This window comes from Ochotona princeps, chromosome 5 (genome assembly GCF_030435755.1).
Source record: "Ochotona princeps isolate mOchPri1 chromosome 5, mOchPri1.hap1, whole genome shotgun sequence".
NCBI classification, from domain to species: Eukaryota; Metazoa; Chordata; class Mammalia; order Lagomorpha; family Ochotonidae; genus Ochotona; species Ochotona princeps.
In genome coordinates this window covers 17,152,375-17,175,734 of record NC_080836.1, presented here as the reverse complement: position 1 = coordinate 17,175,734, position 23,360 = coordinate 17,152,375, and the positions used below count along the sequence as shown (strand labels likewise).

Here is a 23,360-nt window from a genome sequence, read left to right as displayed (position 1 = left end):
TCAGAGCTTTTCTTTCAGGGTGTTGGCATTTTCCCTTTTGGGATATGAGTTATACTAGATCAACCTCTATTATTTCTGGATTGCATGTCAGCGACGGAAAATGAATTGAGAGCATTGAGGAGAAAAAATATCATGACCAGAAAGATGAATAGACCGACTGTACTGGGTTACTGAAAGTGGGGACTCTGGAAAGTTCATTGGTTTGATTTTCCGGGAAACATATCTTTTTGGATACTCTTCAGAGCGGTGACAAATTGTTCCAGCAGCAGGTGGAAGGGATGTCTACTGATAGAGCATTTTCCCCTGCCCCTGGGGTATTTGGATTAACAAGACTCATTCTGACTTCAAAGAGAGGCCTTTCTTTGCTATGTGGTATTCAAGATATAAAAACTGCTTTGAACTCTCAGATTTCATGCATTTAGGAAAGAATCAACAGCCAGCCAAATTTACATTTTTATTGAGTCTACCAGAGGGTAGAGATATTTTCTTTTTCTTGCTCAGTCAATATGGGTGTTTTACAATAATGGTTGAGATTGACATAGCTCCTCACTTAATAGAATTCTCAGTCTGGGTGCATGGAAGGGCACTAGACAGGTAAATAATCTGAAATTCAGTGTGAGAGATACCATGACGAGGTGCCATGGGAATCATATAACAGATACCAAGGAAGACTGCCTGAAAGAAATGACTTGTCATTGTGATCACATGGATAAAAAGTCTTAATTAAAGCAAGACAGAACAAAATCCCGGAGGTTGGGAGCCGGGGTTGTGGTATAGCAGATAAAGCAATCCCCTGGGATGCCAGCATCCCATGTGGGTACTGATTCATGTTCTGGCTGTTCCACTTCCCATCAAGCTCCCTGCTAGTGGTCTGGGAAAAGCAACGAGGATGGCTCAATTGTTTGGGCCCCTGCTACTCCTGTGGGAGACTGGATGAAGTTCTTTGCTCCTGGACTCAGCTTTACCCAGCCCAGGGTCATTATGGCTATCTGGGGAGTAAACCAGCAAATATAATATCTTCCCCTCTCTTTCTGTAGTTGTTTTAGATGAAAACAAAAACTAGGAGGTTGGAGCAAATAGGGTATATTTAAAAGCCTATAAGTAAAAAGGAAGTTGTCTAAGTAAGGAAAAGAAACGTGGATTTTAGGAAACATTTGCATAGGAAAGAAATAAGGGTCCAAGGCCGTGGTGTATGTAGCAGAAAAAGTTGCCACCTGCAGTGCCAGCATCCCTTATGTGTGGCAGTTTGAGTCTTGTGTTCTTCACTTCTGAACTGTCTCTCTAGAAAAAGCACAAGTGCACTCACATGGGAGACCAAGAGAAAGCTCCAGGTTCCTGGCTTTGGCCAGGCCCAACTCTGGCTACGCAGTCATTTGGGGAATGAACCAGTAGATGGAAAGCCTCTCTCTTTCTCTGCTTCTGGGTGTGTGTGTGCGCGCGTGCGCGTGAGTGTGTGTGTGTGTGTAATTCTGACTTTCAAATAAGTAAACACATTTTTAAAAATAAAAGAATGAGGTTAAAGAGATAAGCAAGTGCAAGGTCATGCAAGCTCCAGAGAAAAACCTATCAGAGTCTGTTGGCCTCTACTCCAAGGGAAGTAAGTCATTGGATGGTTCACAGAGGGAAGTGGTATGATTGAATTTATGTTCCTATGATCTGCTTGCTCTGTTACAGATGGATCAGGAGAGTGAAAGCTGGAAAAAGGAGACAGCAAGCCCAGTGAGGGAGCTATGTAGGCTTCCACATGAGATGTTTGGTAGCCTAGTTAAGGTGTGGGCAATGCACAAGCTGGGTGGATTTGAGAAACGCTTAGGAGACAGAAAAGGTCGAACTTGGTGACAGAGATGATAAGAATATTGTGGAAAGCAGGGGGAGGGGGCACAGTGGCCTAGCAGCTAAAGTCCTCGCCCTAAACGCACCAGGATCCCATATGAATGCTGGTTCTATCCTTGGCAGTCCTGTTTCCCATCCAGCTCCCTGCTTGTGGCCTGGGAAAGCAGTCGAGGATGGCCCAAAGCCTTGGGACCCTGCACCTGCATGGGAGACTTGGAGGAAGTTCCTGCTTCTGGCTTCAGATTGACACAGCACTGGCCATTGCGCTCACTTGGGGAATGAATCATCGGATGGAAGATTTTCCTGTCTCTCCTCCTCTCTGTATATCTGACTTTACAATAAAACATATAAATCTTTAAAAAAAAAAAAAAAGAATACTGTGGAAAGGGAGCCACTCAGGATGACACCAAGATTGCCAAGTTTCTGGCATAGACCTGAAAGTTAAGTTTTGGTTTTACTTTTTAAAAATTATAATTATCATTACTTAATGATTCATTTATTTTTATTTGAAAGGCAGAATTACAGAGAGAAAGAAATATGCAGAAAAGAATCTTTCATCTGCTGTTTCACTCCCCAATGGCCACAACAGCAGAACTGAGCTGATCTGAAGCCAGGAGCCAGGAGCCAGGAACTTCTTCTAGGTTTCCCTGTGGATTCAGGGACCCGAGGACTTGAGTCATCCTCTACTGCTTTCCCAGGTCACAAGCAAGGAGCTAGCTCAGAAATGGGGCAGCCAGGACACGAACTAGTGTTGACAAGGAATGTCAGTGCAGCAGAGGATTAGTTGCTATGATACTGGGCTGTCCCAAAAGTGTTTGAATTCTATTAGGAACATTTTGGTTTGAAATGTGTAGCACATACTCTCAATGACCCCTTCACCTCTCCTTGACCTACTGCTGAAGTTGCCTGCAGACACCTCTGGTATGTAAAAACAACTTCTGCACCTCTGCTTGAGGTCATTCTCAGGCCAAGAGTGAGACTGGCATCAAGGCGCTGCCTCAAGGTAGACAAGCAACCATGAGAGGTTTGAGGAATAAACACCCTAGTTTTCTCATCCTTAATGCCTCAGCTAAGAAGTGTGTTTCGGGCCCGGCGGCGTGGCCTAGCGGCTAAAGTCCTCGCCTTCAACACCCCGGGATCCCATATGGGCGCCGGTTCTAATCCCGGCAGCTCCACTTCCCATCCAGCTCCCTGCTTGTGGCCTGGGAAAGCAGTTGAGGACGGCCCAAAGCTTTGGGACCCTGCACCCGCGTGGGAGACCAGGAAGAGGTTCCAGGTTCCCGGCTTCGGATCGGCACGCATCGGTCCGTTGCGGCTCACTTGGGGAGTGAAACATCGGATGGAAGATCTTCCTCTCTGTCTCTCCTCCTCTATGTATATCTGGCTGTAATAAAATGAATAAATCTTTAAAAAAAAAAAAAAAAAGGAAGTGTGTTTCACCTAGTGCCTCCGAGAGTTCATTGTGAGTGAGACAGCCCCATTTACCAACAGCAATAACCTGTTTATTAACATGTCCTCTCTTGGCTTTCCATCTTCTCCAGCCTTGTTTCCCATCCCCTTGGAACACCTCTTGATATAAACTATTTGTACCCAAATTTCAACATTGGAATGTAAAACGTAAAATGAATGCGTCCAAATTGTAAAACATGGAGTGAAAGCTTCACAAATGGAGCTGCCCAAATGGAGGTGATGGTCTGAGGTTAAGATGCAAAGCTGAGCTGGAGGCATAAATTTGCAAATCACAAAAGCAGACCTTCTTATTGAGGCTATAATTATGGATGGCATTTCAAAAAATTGTGTAAAAGCACAGCATCTATCATAGAGACACTATTATTTAAGGAATAAGCAGAGAGAACACTGGCTTACACAAGACTAACAAGAAAGTTGGGGTGCGGGGAGAGAAATGGCAGAGGATGGGTCATAAAAGTCAAGCGCACCCCTAAAGAGAGGGGTAAGTAAAGCTGACGCTGCATTCTCCAAAGTGTGTAAGTGCAAAACGGAGAAATGCTGACTTGATTTGGCTGCAAAGATGTAACTGGTGGCCATAGGGAGCCTAATTTCATTAAAACATGAAGGTAAAGGCAGGCATCACTAAATCATGAATGAGAAGTGACAAAGACTGGGTAGAACATATACATATTCCACTCAAGAAGTTAAGCAATGAGGGGAAAGACAATGCTACAGCAGTATTTGGAGATGACTATGGGGAAGCAAAGAAGTTGTTTCTGCTTTTCATTTCTGAAGCTGGAAGATTGTGAAGGTTTTGAGTTCTGATAATTCTGATAATCCTGATTTTGAGGTCTTTGTAGGTGCCAAGGTTTCATTACTGCAAAGCACTCATTAAATATAAACTGAGAATGTATTGTGTGTTAGATATGATTGTAGGCACTGTAGACAGCTTAACAGGACAGATAAACATCAAACCAGTGACTGCACAGATAGCCCAATGACTAGGACTGCACAAAGGTATCTGAACAACAAATAGAATCACAATAGTGTATTTTAGGGAGCTGTAATCTAATTAGGGATATCTAAAGAAAACAAAAACAACCCTTCCCAAAGGTGAACTAGACTACTAAGGACAAACAGAAGATGAATTCATACAGGGAGGCAGACATTTGGTGGTGGCATCCAAAGTAAAGTAGAACTCCATTAGAAAGGGATCAGTGTGTGAATTCTGTACCTTCAGGAATGGAAGCAGCTGCCAGAATGTCAGAACAGATGTAGCTTAACACATGAAGGCAAAAAGGAAAAGCACAAGGTTGCATATTGGCTGTACAAAGACCCAGCTTCATTCCTGCTCCATCCATAAAACAGTCCTCAGACGCCCATTCAGACTGACCTCTCATTTCCTTGAATGCTCAGAGGTCTATATACAGGCAAAACAGCTAAAAACACACGCTATGAATATGAACAGTCAATGTATATTACCAACCCTAGTCTTGTCAGTTAATCAGTTCTATTAGTCAGTTTGCAATATTGTAACAGAATGCCTGAGGCAGCTAACATGATAAAGAGGAAAAGACAACTTAGCTCCCAATTTAGAGGTTCAATGGCCTGGTGTCTACATCAGCTTTGTTCTGATGAGGGCCCCCTAGTGGATGATAGATGGAAATGGTGGGGCTTATTGGGACCAGCAGGAAAAGATAGTACATTGGACTCCCTATGGTCACCAATTACTTAATCTCTTCCAAGGGCATGCCTCCAAGAATCCCCACTAGGCCCCAACTGAAGAATTGGCTTCCTCCAATATGAAGGACATATTTTTTTAGAGATTCTTTTTTTTTATTTTATTTTAAAGCCAAGGTTACAGAAAGAGTGCAAAAGAGACAGACATCTTCTACCTGCTGGTTCACTTCCCAATGGCTGTAATGGCCTGAGCTGGGCCATTCCAAAGTCAGCTGATGGGAGCTTCTTCCAGGTTTCCCATGTGGGAGCAACAGCCCAAGGCTTTGGGCCACCTCAGCAGCTTTCTTAGGCACACAAGTTTGAAACTGCATTGGAAATGGAGCAACAGTGCCCAAACCAGTGCCCAAATAGAATGCCCTGCTGGTCCCTGAAGCATACATCTTAAACTATCAGTCTCTAAGAACAGAGAAGTCAAATAATACCATCATCCCGCCCACCCCAACGCTCATGGTTGACTAGCACGCTGACAGAGCCCCTAAGGGAACGGAACATCAGCCTAGCAAGGGTATGTGGTAGGTCGCTCTAGGCAGAGTAAAGTAACTGAATTTAAATGCCTTCATGGAACTCCTATACTTTTATGTGACATGAAAATGACATCAGTGACATATCACATGAAAATAGCTCCCACTGATCCCAGTGGCTAATGTCCTCGCCTTGTATAACCCAGGATCTCATATGGGTGCTGGTTCTAATCCTGGTGGCCCTGTTTCCAATCCAGCTCCCCACCTGCAGTCTGGGAAAGCAGTTGAGGTCAGTCTAAGGCTTTGGGATCCTGCACCCAAGTAGGAGACCCAGAAGAGGCTCCTGGCTCCGGATCGATGCAGATCTAGACTTTCAAATAAAAATGAATCTTAAAAAAAAAAGAAAATAGTTCCCGCTTCCTGAACACATATTAACCATCAGACTTGGCACCAAGCACATTATACGAAAAGTTGCATTTAATGTTACCACCAGTTCACTGAACTCCACAACTAGCAGAGAATGAACTAAGGACAGAAAAGTTTAGTTGCTTACTTACGGTCACAGTGGTGAGAGTCAAGCAAGACTAATAATTCCAAAGCCCTTCCTTTCAAAGGAATTCCCATACTTGTTCTTTCTATGGGATGATTACTTCCCAAGTAGAAGGATGATCTGAATTGTCAACTCATCTCACCTAAGGGTTCTCTGTGATGAAATCTGAGACAAACAGAAAGATAAATAGGCTATGCAAGGACAAACACAAGCAGGGGGAAGAAACGAACGGTAGGTCAATGCTTTGCTCCACCCTGCATCTTGAAGAAGCATTTTCAAAAGAGGGATACTTTTTTTTAAAAGATTTATTTATTTTTATTGGAAAGGCAGATATACAGAGAGGAAGATCTTCTGTCCAATGGTTCAGTCCCCAAGCAGTCGCAACAGCTGGAGCTGAGCCAATCCGAAGCCAGAGGCTCTTCCAGGTCTCCCACATTGGGTGCAGGGTCCCAAGGCTTTGGGCCATCCTCAACTGCTCTCTCAGGCCACAAGCAGGGAGCTGGATGGCAAGTGGAGCTTCCAGGATTAGAACCAGCATCCATATGAGATCCCAGCACATGCAAAGTGAGGACTTTAACCACTACGCTATCACGCCAGGCCCAAAAGAGGGATACTTTTTAATAAGCTTTAGAAAAGATATGAGGAGGATGTGTAATATTTGATGCCAATAAATGTATCTTTTGTATTTGAGAGTCTGAAAAAGAAAAAGAGACAGAAAGAAATGGAGGAAGGAGGGAAGAAATGAGAACGGGGAGGGAGGGAAAGAGAATGCACTCCCTTCCAGTGGTTCATTCCTCCTCATCCTCAACCACTTGCAACCCTGGGCTAGCCCGGCTGCATATGGGAACCAACTGCTGGGTCTGCCACATGGCTGAGAGGGACCCAATAGCTTGAGCCATCAACACTTCCTCCCCAAGTACGCACTTACAGGAAGCTGAAATCAGAAGCTTGGAGCCAGAACCTTGATTCAGGTACTGCAAAACAGGATACTGACGCATGAACCATTAAGCAAAAGGCACTTACCCCACTGGATCACTGTTTTTCTTTATTAAGCAAATACTTATTTAGTGTCATCATCAGGGACAAAGACGGCATCTGTTTTTTCACACCTGGCTTCAGAAAGGCCTGTTAGACTTGATTTTCCTCTCTTCTTTGAGAGACAAGAAGTAGCTTAGTCAGTTTAGGGAAGGGAACTTTGCTGAATTGCCTTTCCAAATCTGCTGCTGATTCCTTGCTTTTGGAACATCCGCATGAGATGTGTTATGAGTCTTAATCAAAAAACAGTGTGAGTTGGAATGTTGTGACCACCTATCGGTGTCTATTTGTGTTCTGCTTTTACAAAGGTGGGCCCTTCCAGTGTGTGACCACTGGGCTCCTATAAAGGTAAAGGTGGACTACCATATCCAGAAGTGGGGATACCCACTCCTGGTCTCTGAAAATCACTGATTTTCCTTCTTCCTCATAACTTTGCCTCTGAGACGGTCATGTAAATGAAACCTTACAGCATGTAATCTTGGGATACTAGCACAATGTTTATGATCCATGCAAGTTGTTGTATCTACTAATGCTTCCTTTTCATTGCTGAGTCGTAGTCTAGTATGGATGCATCACTACCATTAACTTCTTGCAGATTAATTTATTTTATTTTTATTGGAAAGTTAGATATACAGAGAAGAGGAGAGACAGGGAGGAAGATCTTCCACCTGATGATTCACTCCCCTAGCACACACAACAGCCAGAGCTGAGCTAATCCGAAGCCAGAACCAGGAGCTTCTTCCGGGTCTCCCACATGGGTACGAGGTCCCAAGACTTTGGGCTGTCCTCTACTACTTTCCCAGGCCACAAGCAGGGAGTTGAATGGGAAGCAGGGCTGCTGGGATTAGAACCTGCCCCCATAAGGGATCCTGACATGTGTAAGCTGAGGACTTGCACTGCTAGGCTACCACGCTGGTCCTGACGACTACTTTATTTTAAAAAACTGACCATAAAACTGACTATAAAACTGACCACCTTGCCTAAAGTTTTTCAAAAAGTAGAAATGGGTCATAAAATCATCCTCACCCCATTAACACAGGACCATCTTTAATCAGGAAGCAGGTTTTTGAGCATACCCTGTTTGCCTGACTTTCTCCAGTTTTCTACTCCTTTGTTATTTGGGAGGGAGGAAAAATCAAACTAATTCTAAATTTAGAGAATTGTTCAGTACAAATTCCTTCTCCATCTGCTTATGCCTATGTTATTAACAAATGTTCCCATCCTTCTGTTGACTTAGGATTGGCTCTCTAACACTTCTTTGCCTTTGTTCTTTAATTTTTAAATAGGTGATATCTGTTTATTGCAAAACATAAACATACACACAGACACATACACACACACACTACAAAGTGGCATAAGGAGGTAAGTATGTCTCCTGCACTCTCTCCAGCAATTCCATCTCCTCTCTAAAGCCAACAATTTCTCCAACTCCCCTGTTGGCCACAAAACTGGGCCAGGTCAAAGCCAAGTGCCAGGAGTTTCACCCAGGTCTCCTATGTGGGTGGTAGGGACCTGCTAGGACCATCCTCTGTTGCCTTCCCTGGCCATTAGCAAGCAACTGAATAGGAAACAGAGCAGTTGTAAACCAGTGCCCACATGGAATTCCAGGTTGCAGGTGGTAGCTTTACTCACTATGCCATAACCCTGGCCCCCATCAAAGCTAGTTTTATTCCTAGATTTCCTGACCCGTGGTCAATTCTTTTTTTCCATCACCTACTTTTTCCATGATTCAGTTCGAGTCAGTCTTCAGTCTGAGGCCTCCTCCAGCAGCTCAGCCTGTAGGGATAGCTTCCTCCCTAGAATGAATGCTGAATGTCCAGAATGCCCATGAGGCCCTTACAACATGCTCTCCTGATTTTTTTTATGCTCATCAATATCCTGGAAGCTCCTAGAAAACTATAATATGGATGGCATCTCCTTTGCTGGCTATTTTAGAATGACTTTGCTAAGGAGGTTGGGAAGGGAGTGCCTAGGAGTTCATCTTGAAGCTGCATTTGTGTAGAAGGCACACCATCTTAAATCACAGTGATTAGGTGGGTGTTACAGAGTCTTGGAAGTGATTAGCTAAGCCCACCACATGCTCTTCCAAACACTACTGATGTGTACTGGCATGCCTACCATTGTGGTTTTCAACAAATTTTACTGTTCATCAAAATTACCTTAGGATAAACATTATTTTTTAAAATACGTATTTTCCATATCCACTCCAGAACCACTGAATCAAAACTTTTTGGACAGAGTCTGGGAAGTTGGTGTTTAAGAACATCTGCAGGTGAGCTGCCCTTGAGGTGCAGAAAGCTAAAGTTGATCTGCTGTGTGGGACGCAGCATCTCATATCACAGTATAGGATCTAGTGATGGCCTTTGCCTCTGATCCAGCTTCTGCTAACTAAAGTTCCTAGGAGGCAGTGTATGACTGCTCAAGTGTTCTGGCCCCTGCCACCCCTATGGGAGACCTGGATAATCCTGACTTTAACCTAATCCAGTCCTTATTATTGCAGGCTTCTGTGGATGAAAATGACTCTCTTTTGAAGAAGGAGGAGGAGGTGGAGGGGGAGAAGAAAATCAAAGACCAGAAGAACTTCTGTTGGGAAATGCAGCCTGAAAGTGTCTGAGCCTGGCAGGTAATAACTACCTCTTAAACGCAGGGAAAGCACCAAACCTGCAACCAGAGCAGGTGCACTTGATAGCACGCTATGCTTATGCAAGAAAGAGATAGCTCTGTTGCCCAACTGGTATGACTACAAAGAGCTTAGTGTAAAATACATTCCATTCAAATCAATTAATTAAACATTAATATCCCATTTTTCATTGTGACATATAGAAAAGATGTACATAATCATACAGTGATGATGACTAACACTGAGCACTCACTATGTGCCTGGCACCAGGTCAAAGGATTTGTGTGTATTGTCTCATTTATTGTTTACCAGACTTCATGTGGACTGTAATCAGGGGCACAATGCCTGGGCACAGGAACACTCTTCAAGACACGCAACATTCTAGTTCTTTTCATAGTAACAAAAGAGAAAGGAAGGTATAGAATCATCTCTGAATAATATGTCTTTGTACCAAATCAGCCACAAAATACAACTCATAGTCTCCTTACTTTGGGCCTCCAAAAGTTGCACTGTATCACCATAACCATTTCCATTTAACAGATGAGGAATCAGAGCTAGGATCTGGCACACAGCTAGGAAATGGCAGAGGCAATTTATGGCTATAAGACTTGTGAACTCCAGCTATGACCCTTTGAACCACCTTATTATACTTATGCAGCACAACACAGCAAGAAGCTCATGGTACACAGACAAAGCAAGTACTTGGAACATTAACCAATCAGAGAATTCCCAAAGAAAAGAACAGAATGAAGTATCTAGATTTAGAAGTGAATTCAGATTATGGGGGACCTGAGGACTTTATAGCTTGAAGAACCTTCGTTAATTAAGATTTATTTCATTTATTTGAGAGGCAGAATTACAGAGAGTGAAGAGAATCAGAGAGATATCTTCCCCCAAATGGTCATGCTGGGCTAGACTGAGTGAGAAGCCAGGAGTTTCTTTCATGTTTGCTACATCATTACGGGGGGCCAAGACCTTGGGCTATCCTCCACTGTTTCCCTAGGTCATTACCAGGGAGCTGGATCAGCAGTGGGGCAACCAGGTCTCAAACTGAAGCCCACATGGGATGGTAGCATCTCAGGCAGAGGCTTTACCTCTTAACAACACTGGTCCTAATAACCTTTTTTTAAAAAATTATTTATTTTTATTGGAAAGGCAGATATACAGAGAGGAGAAAAGTCAGAGAGGAAGATCTTTCATCACCAAGCAAATCACTGCACACTGCCAGGTCTGGTGTCACTGCAAAATAAAAGGTCACATCAGGATGAGGAATCTGATGGTCATGGGCAGGACTCACCAGAAGAGCAGATAGAGACAAAGAGATCCAACTGAAGGGGTATGTTTTCCTGAGCACCTGATACATTACGTCTGACAAGGAGGAAGGAGACAAGAGATGAGGGAAACACCAAGGGGTCTAAATTGGTGATGGACATCTGGTGCAGTGGGTAAGCTGCTACTTAGTATGCCTGCATCCCATTTTGCAATGCTTGGATTTCAGTCTTGGCACCATTTCTGATTCCAGAGTCCTGTTGGAATGTATCCTGAGTGGCAGCAAGGATGGCTCAAGAGTGAGGGTCCCTATAACCCATATAGGAAACCTAATTTGGATTCCTGGCTCCGTGTCTCCACCTGACCCAGTCCTAGCTATTGTGGGCCTTTGGGAGAATGAACTAGCAGATAGGTTTTTCTGTGTGTCTTTCAAGTATATAAATAAAGATTTTAAAGAAAGAGTCTCAATAAGTTAGCCAGGAATAATAGAGAGAGGAAAGAGTCAGTAATTGCTTTTATGTTTTGAATCTGGGAAGTTAAAGAAGAGTTGTGGGGTTGTAAGAAATCGAGAGGTTGGTTAGGTTTGGTTCTTGAGAAGTTAAATGCAACAAAACAATTGCTACAAGGAGGCATTGTGAACAAACTTGATTGGACTCCACTGGGATTAACCTTGGATGTGTTTTCTGCTTACCAATGCTCATGTGCTCGACACCTTCTGTTTCAGTGATGTTAGCAGCATTACTAACAACACAAATAGGCCTTCCTTTTCTTGCTGACTAGGATGTATTTGGCTTTTATTAAACACCATTGAGATTATTCATTGTAATTTAACAGAGTTGAATCCCTGCCCAATGTTTCCACTACTGAAGGGCCAAGAGAACTCATCACAATGGGCCTGGCAGACCATTACAGAAAAAACAAAAATAGAAATGTGGGATTAGAAAAGGATGAGTCTTTTATCCAAAAATATATTTATTGCACACCTGTCATGTGTCTGGCTCTGTGCTTGCAATAAAGAATTGAAAATAGATGAGAGTAGACAAGGGGTACAACCAAAGCCCCCAGTGAAATATGAGTTTTCAAGGATGGGTGCTTGGAAATGTGACAGGGTCAGGAACAGAATCAGGAGCACCAAATTCTGGAGAGTGAGGAGAAGGATGATGCATTTTATTGAGCTATGTTAAAATTGGTATTCTGAATATGCAAAGCGGAGATGTCCAGGATACAACTACAAACATGGGAGTGAAGGTGATAAAAGGAGTCAGGGTAAGGGAGATATTTTAGAGTATGCGTAACAACATAAAGTGAAGGAGCTAGGCACAAGGGATGAAGGTATCTTGTTCAAGGGTAACAGGACAGAATAGGTGGAGGCACTTAAAAACTAGAGAAGCTTCAAAATCAAAGGATTATACAGAGTTGGTGAAAGAAAGCAAGAAAGTTAGGTTGGTAAGGAGCACAAAGAAGTGAAAATAATCCAGGCAGAGGTTCAAAATCAGAACTCGTTTTTTGGAACAGAACTTTCTCTATAACACATATCCCATCTGCATTCCATAGTGTTGTCATATATTTCATGTTGCTTCTCTCTACATATTGACCCTTGAAATTTTTTCTTTTTAATGTAATAATACAAAATGAAAAGATTTAATGTAGTTCATGGGTGCACTTCTAAGAATATAATGATATTCTCTTCCCATCCTTTCCCTGCTCCTTCATTCTCTTCTTCTCTTCCTCTACCTTTCTCAATTTCCTTCCTTCTTTTTCAGTTTTTGAGATAACATATTTTTAATTAGTATTACAATCAGGAGCTTAATACTCCACCAAATAAACAGATCAATAAGTAAAAAGTAATCAGACCTTGGTTAGGTGGTAAGATAGGTCTGAACTATAAGCAACAATCAAATGGAAAGGTGAGCATGTCACCCAATAAATTTTTTAAAGCAATCACAGACTTTTAAACTCTCTTGAAATTTTATACATAATTTCCAGATGTATAAGGTTGTATCAATCATGGTGTGTGTGTGTGTGTGTGTGTGTGTGTGTGTGTGTGAATGTGTTCAACTAAAGGAGAATTTATTAAGAGGAAATATTCCACAGGCAGTGGAAAAGCTGAGCACACTGTTAGAATACAGTTGCTAGCAACATCAGGAAACCCTACAAGCTTTTGGTCTGAAACAACAGTGGAAGGAGGTAGTCTTGAGCTTTGAACTGAAGCCCTCTGGAATGAGTTAAGACCAATAATGGAAAATGCCCAACGGAAATGTGAGCCACGGGTGGCTATCCACAGAAGGTGGCAAACATTCTGTCTTTTCCTCTCCCTCTCCACTTTATGGTCATCACAGTGGTCAGCATTTCTCACTTGCAGAGTCTACCAGGAGGTCAGAGTCAAGGCACCCTGGGAGTTGTAGTTCCCTCTTATTGGAAGAAGAGGAAAACAGCACAGGGGATTAACTAATTTATCTTTATTACTGATTTATTATTATATTGTGATCACATAATATGGTCTATAACATAATGACTATGGTATTTTTGAGATTAACTTTGGGCATTGAATATAATCAATTTTTGTAAATGTTCCAAATTTTTTGTACATTCTCTATTTATATGTGTATGTAGTGTGTCACATATGTCCAGCAGATTTTGTTTGTTAACTGTTTTATCACACAAGAAAAATAAATTTTTATCTATATGATTATTTTGTCTGCATGGTGTCAGTGAAAAAGAGGTTTGTGAAAAATGTCTCATTATAATTGTGGATAAATGGAAAACATGTGCCTTATGAACTACTCTTCATAAAGTAACATTCAAAGAAATAGCAAGAGGGCGACCAGAGCTGTGGCATAGCAAGTAAAGCTATTGCCTGTGATGCTAGCATCCGTTATCAGCACCGGTTTGAACCCCAGCTGCTCCCCTTCTCATTCAAATTCCCGCTAGTGTGCCTAGGAAAGCAGCAAAAGATAGCCCAAGTGTTCGGGACCCTGAACCCACAAATCTGGGCTCCTGGTTTCAGCCCAGCACAGCATCAGCAATTATGGCCGTCTGGGGAGTGAACACTGGTTCACTGGATGGAAAATCTCTTCCTTTGTCTTTCCTCTCTTCTAATACATCGATATGGGCCCAGTGCGATAGCATAGTGGTTAAAGTCCTTGCCTTGCACACCAGGATCCCATATGGACACCAGTTCTAGTCCCAGCAGCCCTGCTGCTCATCCAGTTCCCTGCTTGCTTGTGGCCTGGGAGAGCAGTTGAGGACGGCCCAAAGCTTTGGGACCCTGCACCCACGTGGGAGACCTGGAAGAGGTTCCTGGCTTCTGGCTTCAGACTGGCTCAGTTTCAGCCGTTGCAGCCGCTTGGGGAATGAATCATCGGACGGAAGATCTTCCTCTCTCTCTCTCTTTCCTCCTCTCTGTATATCTGACTTTCCAATGAAAACAAAATAAATCTTGAAAAAAAAATACACCAATATTACTAGAACTCTGCCTTTCAAATAAATACATACATATATATATATATATATATTTTTTTTTTTTAAAGATTTTATTGTTATTGGAAAGCCGGATATACAGAGAGGAGGAGAGACAGAGAGGAAGATCTTCCATCTGATGTTTCACTCCCCAAGTGAGCTGCAACGGCCGGTACGCGCCGATCCGATGCCGGGACCAGGAACCTCTTCCAGGTCTCCCACGCGGGTGCAGGGTCCCAAAGCTTTGGGCCATTCTCAACTGCTTTCCCAGGCCACAAGCAGGGAGCTGGATGGGAAGCAGGGCTGCCGGGATTAGAACCGGCGCCCATATAGGATCCCGGGGCTTTCAAGGCGAGGACTTTAGCCGCTAGGCCACGCCGCCGGGCCCATACATATATATTTTTAAAAAGAAAGAAAGAACAGGAAGGCTGGTACAGTGGTATGGGCAAAAAAATGGTGGTCATCTGTAATGGAGTGTTAAGCCTGTGATTCATAAGTGAACTGAAAGTATGTCACTGTTAAAATTTAAAAAAAAAGAAAAGTAAAGAAAAAAGAAAGAAAGAAAAGAAAAGAAGGAAGAAGGAGGGTGGATAGGGAAATATCACTTTGCCCACAAAACAATACTGTGAAATAAGAGAAACTTGTTCACTTTATATAAATAAGGCAATTTTAAAAAAGATTTATTTATTGTATTATTTTCAGAATAGAGAGGCAGTGATCTCCCTCCACTGGTTCACTCCCCATGTGGCCGTAACAGCCAGTGCTGAGGCGATTCGATCCAAAGTCAGAAGCCAGGAGCTTATTCTGGGGTCTCGCATGCAGGCGCAGGGTCCCAAGGTTTTGGATCACACTCCACTGCCTTTCCAGGCCATCAGCAGGGAGTTGGATGGAAACTGAAGTAGCTGTGACACGAATCAGCACACATACGGGATCCTGGCACTTGCAAGGGGAGGATCAGCCAATTGAGCCATCACATAGGACCCAAATAAAATAAAATCTAAAATAATCCAATAAATAAATGGTGGTGATTTGGCCAAAGATATTGAGAATGTGAGAAAAAAGAGAGAGAGAAACATTTGTGCTGATTCCTAGGGTTCTGGATGGATGGTGTCCTTGCAAACAAGGACCACCACTGACTAGTGTGTGTTCCTTGAGCAAATGACCTGAACTCTCGGAATTCAGTTTTCTTGTATGTAAACATAGGAAAACAATAGCTTGAATTTCATAAAGTCATTGTGATAATAAAAAGTTCCGATATATGCAAAGTACAAAGCATAATATCTAAATCATTATTCAGAATATATTATTATTACCATTAGGATCCAGTTAAAGGAGGGAGGAAAGGTTTGGGTTTGAGGTGGGAAATGAAGTTTTGCCATTGAAACTCAGTCTGTGTGAGTTGCTTTATAATTTTCTTTCAGAAAACAGGGTCTGGGCTATCTTATCAAGTACTGCCAAGCAATGAGAAGAGAATGGAAGGGAGGAAAGACTACTGGAAAGTCAAGTCAACTTTGTTTTTTTGGAAAGTGTTTTAATTTCTTTTCATTTTATCTGAAGTGGAAAGAGAGAAAGAAAGAGGAGAGAGAGAGAGAGAGAGAGAGAGAGCTCTTCCATCTGTTCACTCCCCAAATGCCCACCACAGCCAGCACTGGACCAGGCCAAAGTCAGTAGCCCAGAAGTCTACCTGTGTCTCCCATGTGGGTTGGCAAAGACAACTTGAATCACCCTCTGCCTTCTCCCAGGATATGCATCAGCAGGAAGCTGCTATGAAAATAGAGTAGCTGAGACTCAGACTCTGGCACTCTGGTAAGATATGTGTTCATCCTAAGCATCAACTTAATAGCTACACCAAATTCCCAACTCCAAAGGTAATTTTCAAGAGGTGGAGCAATCAAGGGAAGAGTCCTTCTAAAAAAAAAAAAATCTCTCTATATATACTATGCATTAGATATGATATGTACATATAATTTGCATTACATAATATACTTAAGATATGCAATACCCTGTAATGGAGAGGTTACAGAGTCATAAGACTAAAATAACAAAATTAACATATTTATCATCTCATATAATTACCCATTTGATTTTGTTTTTGTTTCTGAGATAAAACCAGCCAAAATCAACACAGTTTCAAATCAATTACAGTTTCAGGCGGAGACTTAGGAGTCATTTCTGAGAGAAATGAATAGCTAGCTACATATGCCTTCCTGTTTGCTTAGTCATTCGAGAGACAAAGAGGGAACACTCATTCACTGGTTCATTCTCCAAATGCTCCCCAAAACTGAGATTAGTTCAAAGCCAGGAGCCGGAAGTCCAATCCAGGTCTCCGATGTCAGTGGTAGAGACCAAGTACTTGAGTCACCATTGCTGTTTCCGATAGTCTGCATTAGCAAGAAGCTATAGTCAGAGTCAAGAGTAAAGTTCAGGTCCTCCAGTGTGGTGCACACAGCTGTCTTGGCAGGCATCCTAACCACTGGACCAAGCAAGCACCTACCTGTACTTTCCTGTTTATTTTTAGTTTGCTCTGCTACAGTGTGCTGTTGTCTGAGTTGGTTCTGGGCATGAGAGCAAGCCATCCCCAGAAGGCTGCAGGAGGGTGGAACTCTGGAAAAAATTACTCTAGTTATAGAATAACACTGACTTACAAAACAGCTGTAACTTACCTCCAGTGCAGTTTTATTACATGATTAAGGAACAGATTATTCTAGCTCCAAGTTGTTAAGAAGCCTGTATCAAATTTTTGGTACAACAGGGGACAGTGATCAATTTGAAGAAATTCACGCATATGTTTACATATTTTGAACTACAGTGCAGAGTGAAAACTTGAATTGTGAATTCTATAGTACTCATTGTCTTGTCTGACTTCAGTGTGAGCGTATGCATGACTACAACCCTCCCACAAGTTTACACAGGCTTGGGAATTTTCTTACTAAAGTTATTATACAATGTGTGTTTTAGCCAGGGCACACAAATGCATAGAAAAATATTCCAGGTATATTAATCTTGACTTATAATTACGTATTCCCCTTTACCATGTTAGTACTGAATTATTTTTGCTATTGTGTATTTTTATAGAGGTAAGGAATACTGTAAGCAGTTATAATTGGAGACATCCTTTATTAACCTGTTTAAAATCTATCATAATTAAACTATCTAATTGATCAACACAATTCCCAACAAAGAATATTTTTTGCAAGCCAACTGATCAGCACCAGGGCCTTCCTTATAAAAGTTCCAATAAAGGATGAACTTACTTCAATAAACACAACTCTGAGTGCTGATCAGTTAGTGAGATCTCAGTGTTTCTAAAGATAATGGCAACTGATTCAAAGTCCACCAGCCCCTGACCTCCTGCTTTTTCAAAATGCTAACAAACTTTGTGGAGCGTTCTGCTTGAAGAGGCTATGCCTCACCACCAAACTCTCCCACACTATGGCAAGCAGTACATTTTGCTTCATGCTTTTTTTTTTCAGATAACATGTGTTGGCCTCACCATTCTTGACACAAATGAATTTTTAACTTTTGGTGGAGAGCACTGGACTACAAAGCAACGGAGGAAAGGCTTTCAACATTCCAAAGGAATATAATCAACCTGCAGTTCTTTACCTAACAAAACCATTATTCAAATATAAGAGGAAGATATTTTTCAAATGCTCAAACAATTTATTTCTCACCCATTCCTTGCAAGTCAATGAAGAAATCCAGGCAAAAGGAAGATGTGGGTTACTAGAAACAGGAGATTCTATATAAAAAAAAACCTCAAAGGATAGCCAGAGGATGGCAGTGAAGATAATCCATGATGGTGATGATAGCCCAGTGCAAATTCATCTACATGCTGCTTGTATCAGATACATAACAAACAAACCCAAAATGCCATGGCTTAAGGAAAACAAAACTAAAAACATCTATTTAGCACCCAGTTTTGCTTGGCAGGTCTAGTGGCAGGTCTTATCTAGGTTCACTAGTGCAGCTGCACCCCAGCTGAGGCTGACTTGCTCCAGACGCCCTCACTCTCATACCTGATGAATATCTTGATGCTGATGGGTGGAGAGGGGTGATTAGGTTGTGAATGTTTCACCATCCAGGAAGTGAGGCATGGCTTATCATATCACAGCAGGTCCCAAGAGCCCAGGCACAAAGACTCTTTATGCCTCTACTCTGTCGTGTTGGTTAGCTACCTTTTCATTAGCCAAAGCATGTCAAATGGTCCAGATCAGAACCAAAGGGAAGAGACATCCAAAGTTACAATGCAAGGGGTCACAGAAAAGGACATTTCTGTTACTGTTGATATTCTGTCTATCTCAGAGCTCCTCAGAAGACTCCAACTGAAAACTCTAATAGGTTCATGCTGTACCCACAGCATGCCAACATGTCAGTCTGGGAGGGGAAGGCTGAAGGCTATGTCCACAAGTTTGACAAGGGGTTTGGGGCTGAGGTCCCGTGTGTGTGTGTGTGTGTGTGTGTGTGTGTGTGTGTACGTGCATGACAGGGATGATGGTCTTCATAGGCCATGTACCTGATGGGTCCTGAGTAGGCCATGTGCACTGTGAAACACTGCACCGCTCTGGGAAAAGCAGGCCAGGGACTTGATTGAGTTTAGGTGATTGCAACCATGCAAGGCCAAGGGCCTATGTCCAGGGTCCTTCAGGGACACCTACTGGTGACCTTTGCATCACCAAGAAACCTGGGCTTTCATGTCTCATCACTCCCAGACACAACAGGATCTCCGATCACGGACCAGAGAACAGAATGCGTGTTGTTCTGTCTTCTATGCTAAGCCCCATGCAAGGGAGAGCATCATGCCCAGGTGCACTTAAAGGGTGAGGCAGCATGCTCCTATGAACCAGATGAGCAGATGAGGCTCTTGTATGCTGCTTCGGAAGATAAAAAAAAAAAAAAAAAAAAAAAAAAAAAAAAAAGACCAGCAGTTTCTCAGAGGAGTAATGGTAAAACAGGGACGCAGCCTTTGGCACCAGCTAGACTTGGTGTGGTTCATGAGATGGATCTGTTACATGAGATAGGGAGAGATTTCTAAACCCAGGATGTGCAAGGCCTATACTCCTAACCAATAGGAAGTATCTACAGAGGGTGAGAGGAATCTACATCTTCTAGCAACCCTTAAGGGTAAGGGGATGGATATCTCAGAAGGGAATGAAATGGGACAGACAGGTAGCAAGCTTAGACTCTCAAATGGGGAGCCATGGCTCTCTGGCCCTATGCATACAGTCAGCTTACCTGTCAATCAAATCATCGTACCCTAGGTTGTACTACTCCCCCTCCTCTGGGACTTGGTGGTGGTATTGTGTAACCACTCCCCTTCCCAGGCTCAGGAAAAGTCAGGCAATGGGGAGGGGCAAGTTCTCTCTCCCACCTCTCCCCTCTCAGCCCACCCTTCCCCTGAATGTGTTTCTGTGATTTCTTTACCTTTCACATAAACTTTACAAAAAACAAACAATAAAAAATATGACTGAAATTAGCACAATGTGTCTGATGTATCTGAATATACTGATATAATGTTTAGATAATTACCAGAGTTCTGTATTGAATTCATGATACATGGAAAAGACCTTTATATAAGTTCATGAAAATGCATATTACAAAAATATGCATAATTTAAATGTTTAACACCAATATAAGGTTGTCTTTTTTTAAAGATTTATTTATTTGTATTGCAAAGTTAGATATATACAGAGAGCAGGAAAGACAGAAATATCTTCCATCCAATGATTCACTCCCCAAGTGACCACAACGACTGGTGCTGTGCTAATCCGAAGCCAGGAACCCAGATCCTCTTCCAGGTCTCCCACATGGGTGCTGGGTCCCAAGGCTTTGGGCCATACTGGACTACATTCCCAGGCCACAGGCAGGGAGCTGGATGGGTAGCAGGGTTGCTGGGATTAGAACCAGCGCCCATATGAGATCCCGGGGCTTTCAAGGTGAGGACTTTAGCTTCTAGGCCACGGTGCCGGGCCCAGATTATCTTTTAATTTCACTTTCCCATATATTTTTTGAAGTACCATTGTCTAAAAATGACTAACATAAGGGGAGAAAACCAGTTATTAACTGCGAGGATAACACAATATTTTTTAGTAAATAAAAGCAACGTAGTTTGCCACAGACTCAGCCATAATATTGACTTAGTTATAAATAGGTCAGTCAAACTTAAATATTCTTTGTCTCCTTCAAAATTCGTACATTGAAACCTAATCCCTAAGGTGGTAGCTTTAGAGATGGAACTTTGGGAGATGATAGGGTCATAAGGGCTATGCCCTCATGGGTGGGATAAGTATACCGATCAACAGGTTTAAGAGGGCTGGTGTTGTTGCACAGTGGGTAAAGCCACTGCCTACAATGCTGGCATCCCACACAGGTGCTGGTTCAAATACTGGCTACTCCCGCTTCCAACCCATCACCAGTGCCAATGGTTGGGAAAAGCAGTGAACGATGGCTCAAGCAGGTGGGAGACCTGGGAGAAGCTCTCAGCTCCTGGTTTTGGCTGGCTCACTGCTGGCTGTTGGGGTCATCTGGGGAGTAAGTCAGTGCATGGGAGGTATCTCTCTCTCTCTCTCTGTGAAGCTCTGCCTTACATATAAAGGAATAAATCTTAAAAAAAAAAAAAAAAGAGTGAAAGGGAGTGGGGAGAGGTTTAAAGGAACATGTTTGCCCTTTCACAAGGACACAAAAAAGGCCCAGCCATAAAGAGCGGACTCTCAGTAGCTACCAAATCTGCTGATTTTGATCTTGAACTTCCAAGCCTCCAGAACTTGTAGCACTACCTTTCTGTTGTTTGTGAATCGGTAGACCAAGGACATTTTTTTATAATAACCCTAAAAGCCCAAACTAGACTGATCCAAATTACGGTTTAACCAGAATGGAAGATGGGGTGTAAAGAGAGTGACACTGATGGGGGAGGAAGGATAACAGAGAATTGAGTCCTACCTTCCACTCCTATTCCAGAATGAAAAATCAAAGGCCACTTTAAAAACTAGAAAACCAGGAAGTCATGATGCAAGGATGTTGCCTAGGAAAATGGGGCCACAATTCTTAGGTGAAACAAACGGTTCCTATCCTGGCTGCTCCACTTCCCATCCAGCTCCCTGCTTGCGGCCTGGGAAGGCAGTTGAGGAACCCCAAAGACTTGGGACCCTGCACCTGCATGGGAGACACGAAAGAAGCTCCTGGCTCCTGGCTCCTAGCTTCGGATCAGCTCAGCTCTGGCCATTGCAGTTACTTTCGGAGTGAATCAACCGATGGACGCTCTTTCTCTCCTTCTTTCCTTCACTCTGTCAATCTGACTTTCCAATAAAAGTAAATAAATCTTTTTTAAAAAATGAAGTGAAAGTTAAAGGAAGCAAGGGTCTGACGTTTTGCACAGTAAACCTTAGGGAACCATTTGTGTTTAAAAGTATCTGCAGGTAAACTTAGATTAAAATAAAGACAAAGGTAAAAAATTGGACAGCATCATGAATCCAGACGGATAGGCAATAATCTGTAATGTTTATGTGAACGAAAAAGAAGCGGCAAGGTACAAAAGAGACTGTAATCTATTGTTTGTGACTTAAAAGTGGGGGAGGGGTCTGAGAAACATAAAGATAGGCTTGCTTGCGCTCAGCAAGCTCTCCTGGGTCAGCCCTGGAGATGAGTCCCAGTTGCAACAGTATCTCACCCCTCCACCACTCTCATCCTTAGGAAAACCACCCACTCTGACACAGGAGCATCTAATAATCCATGAGCAAATCACATTGTTTTCCTATTCAAAACTCTCAAAAGGTTTCCCTTTTTTCCTTTTTTCCCTCCTTCCTTTTTCCATCCACCCCTCCCTTCCCCTTTTCTTCCTTTTTTTTTCTTTTCTTCCTTTCCTTCTCTTTCTCTCTCATTTCTTTCTTTCATTTCTTAAAAACATTGAATAAACCCAAATTCCTCGGCTGTATAACCATAGCTCCATGTGATCTCATACACATGTTGCAGTTATTTTGTTCTAGAACACTGTATTTTTAATTTTTTTTTTAAGGCAGAGTTAAGGGCCTGGCACAATGGCCTAGCAGCAAAATCCTCGCCTTGCATACGCTGGGATCCCATATGGGTGCCGGTTCACGTCCTAGCTGTTCCACTTCCCATCCAGCTCCCTGCTTGTGGCCTGGAAAAGCAGTAGAGGATGGCCCAAAGCTTTGGGACCCTGCACCTGCTTGGGAAAGCTAGAAGAGGCCCCTGGCTTCTGGCTTCAGATTGGCTCAGCTCTAGCCACTGTGGCCGCTTGGGGAGTGAACCAGAGGATGGAAGATCTTCCTCTCTGTATCTCCTTCTCTCTATAAATCTGCCTTTCAATAAAAACAAATAAATATTTTTTGAAAAGAATACAAAGGCAGAGTTAGAGAGGCAGAGACACACATATAATGAAAGAAAGATCTTCCAAATGGTCCCAAATGGCCACAATGGCAGAGCTGGGCGAGGCTGCAGCCAGGATCGTGGAATTCCACCCAGGTCTCCTACACAGACAGTAGGAACTTAATCACTTGACTCATCCTCTGTAGCTTTCCCAGGCCTGTTAGCAGGGATCTAGGTCAGCAGTGGAGCAGCTGGGGCTTGAGCCAGCCTTAGGGACTAGGCAACTCATCTGTAGCAGGTTTCCTAGATATCTCCTATCAGGCTTCTCAGGTTTCACCTGTTTCACCGTTACCTCTTCAGAAAGACCTCTCTGGGGCCTTTCTCTGCACCCTTCCTGCCCACACACCATCTATTCACCATTGCTTATCACTTTGCCTTGATTTATTCTTCTTTATAGCTTTTATCACCGTGTACCCTTCAGTAATCTGTTATTTGTCAGTCATATTTATTGATCTTGCTTATTGTGTTGATCCCAAGCCCTTTACAACGGGGACTTGTAATGTACATACTGGTTATTAATGAACAAGCTGCTTTTGAATAATGAAATATACAATGAAAA

General features: G+C 42.7%; 1 long non-coding RNA gene across 3 annotated transcripts in view; it reads right to left on the bottom strand.

Moving 5' to 3' along the window:
• LOC131480355 (uncharacterized) overlaps window positions 1-23,360 on the bottom strand; it is a 108,608-nt gene that overhangs the window by 42,650 nt on the left and 42,598 nt on the right. The window lies entirely within an intron of this gene.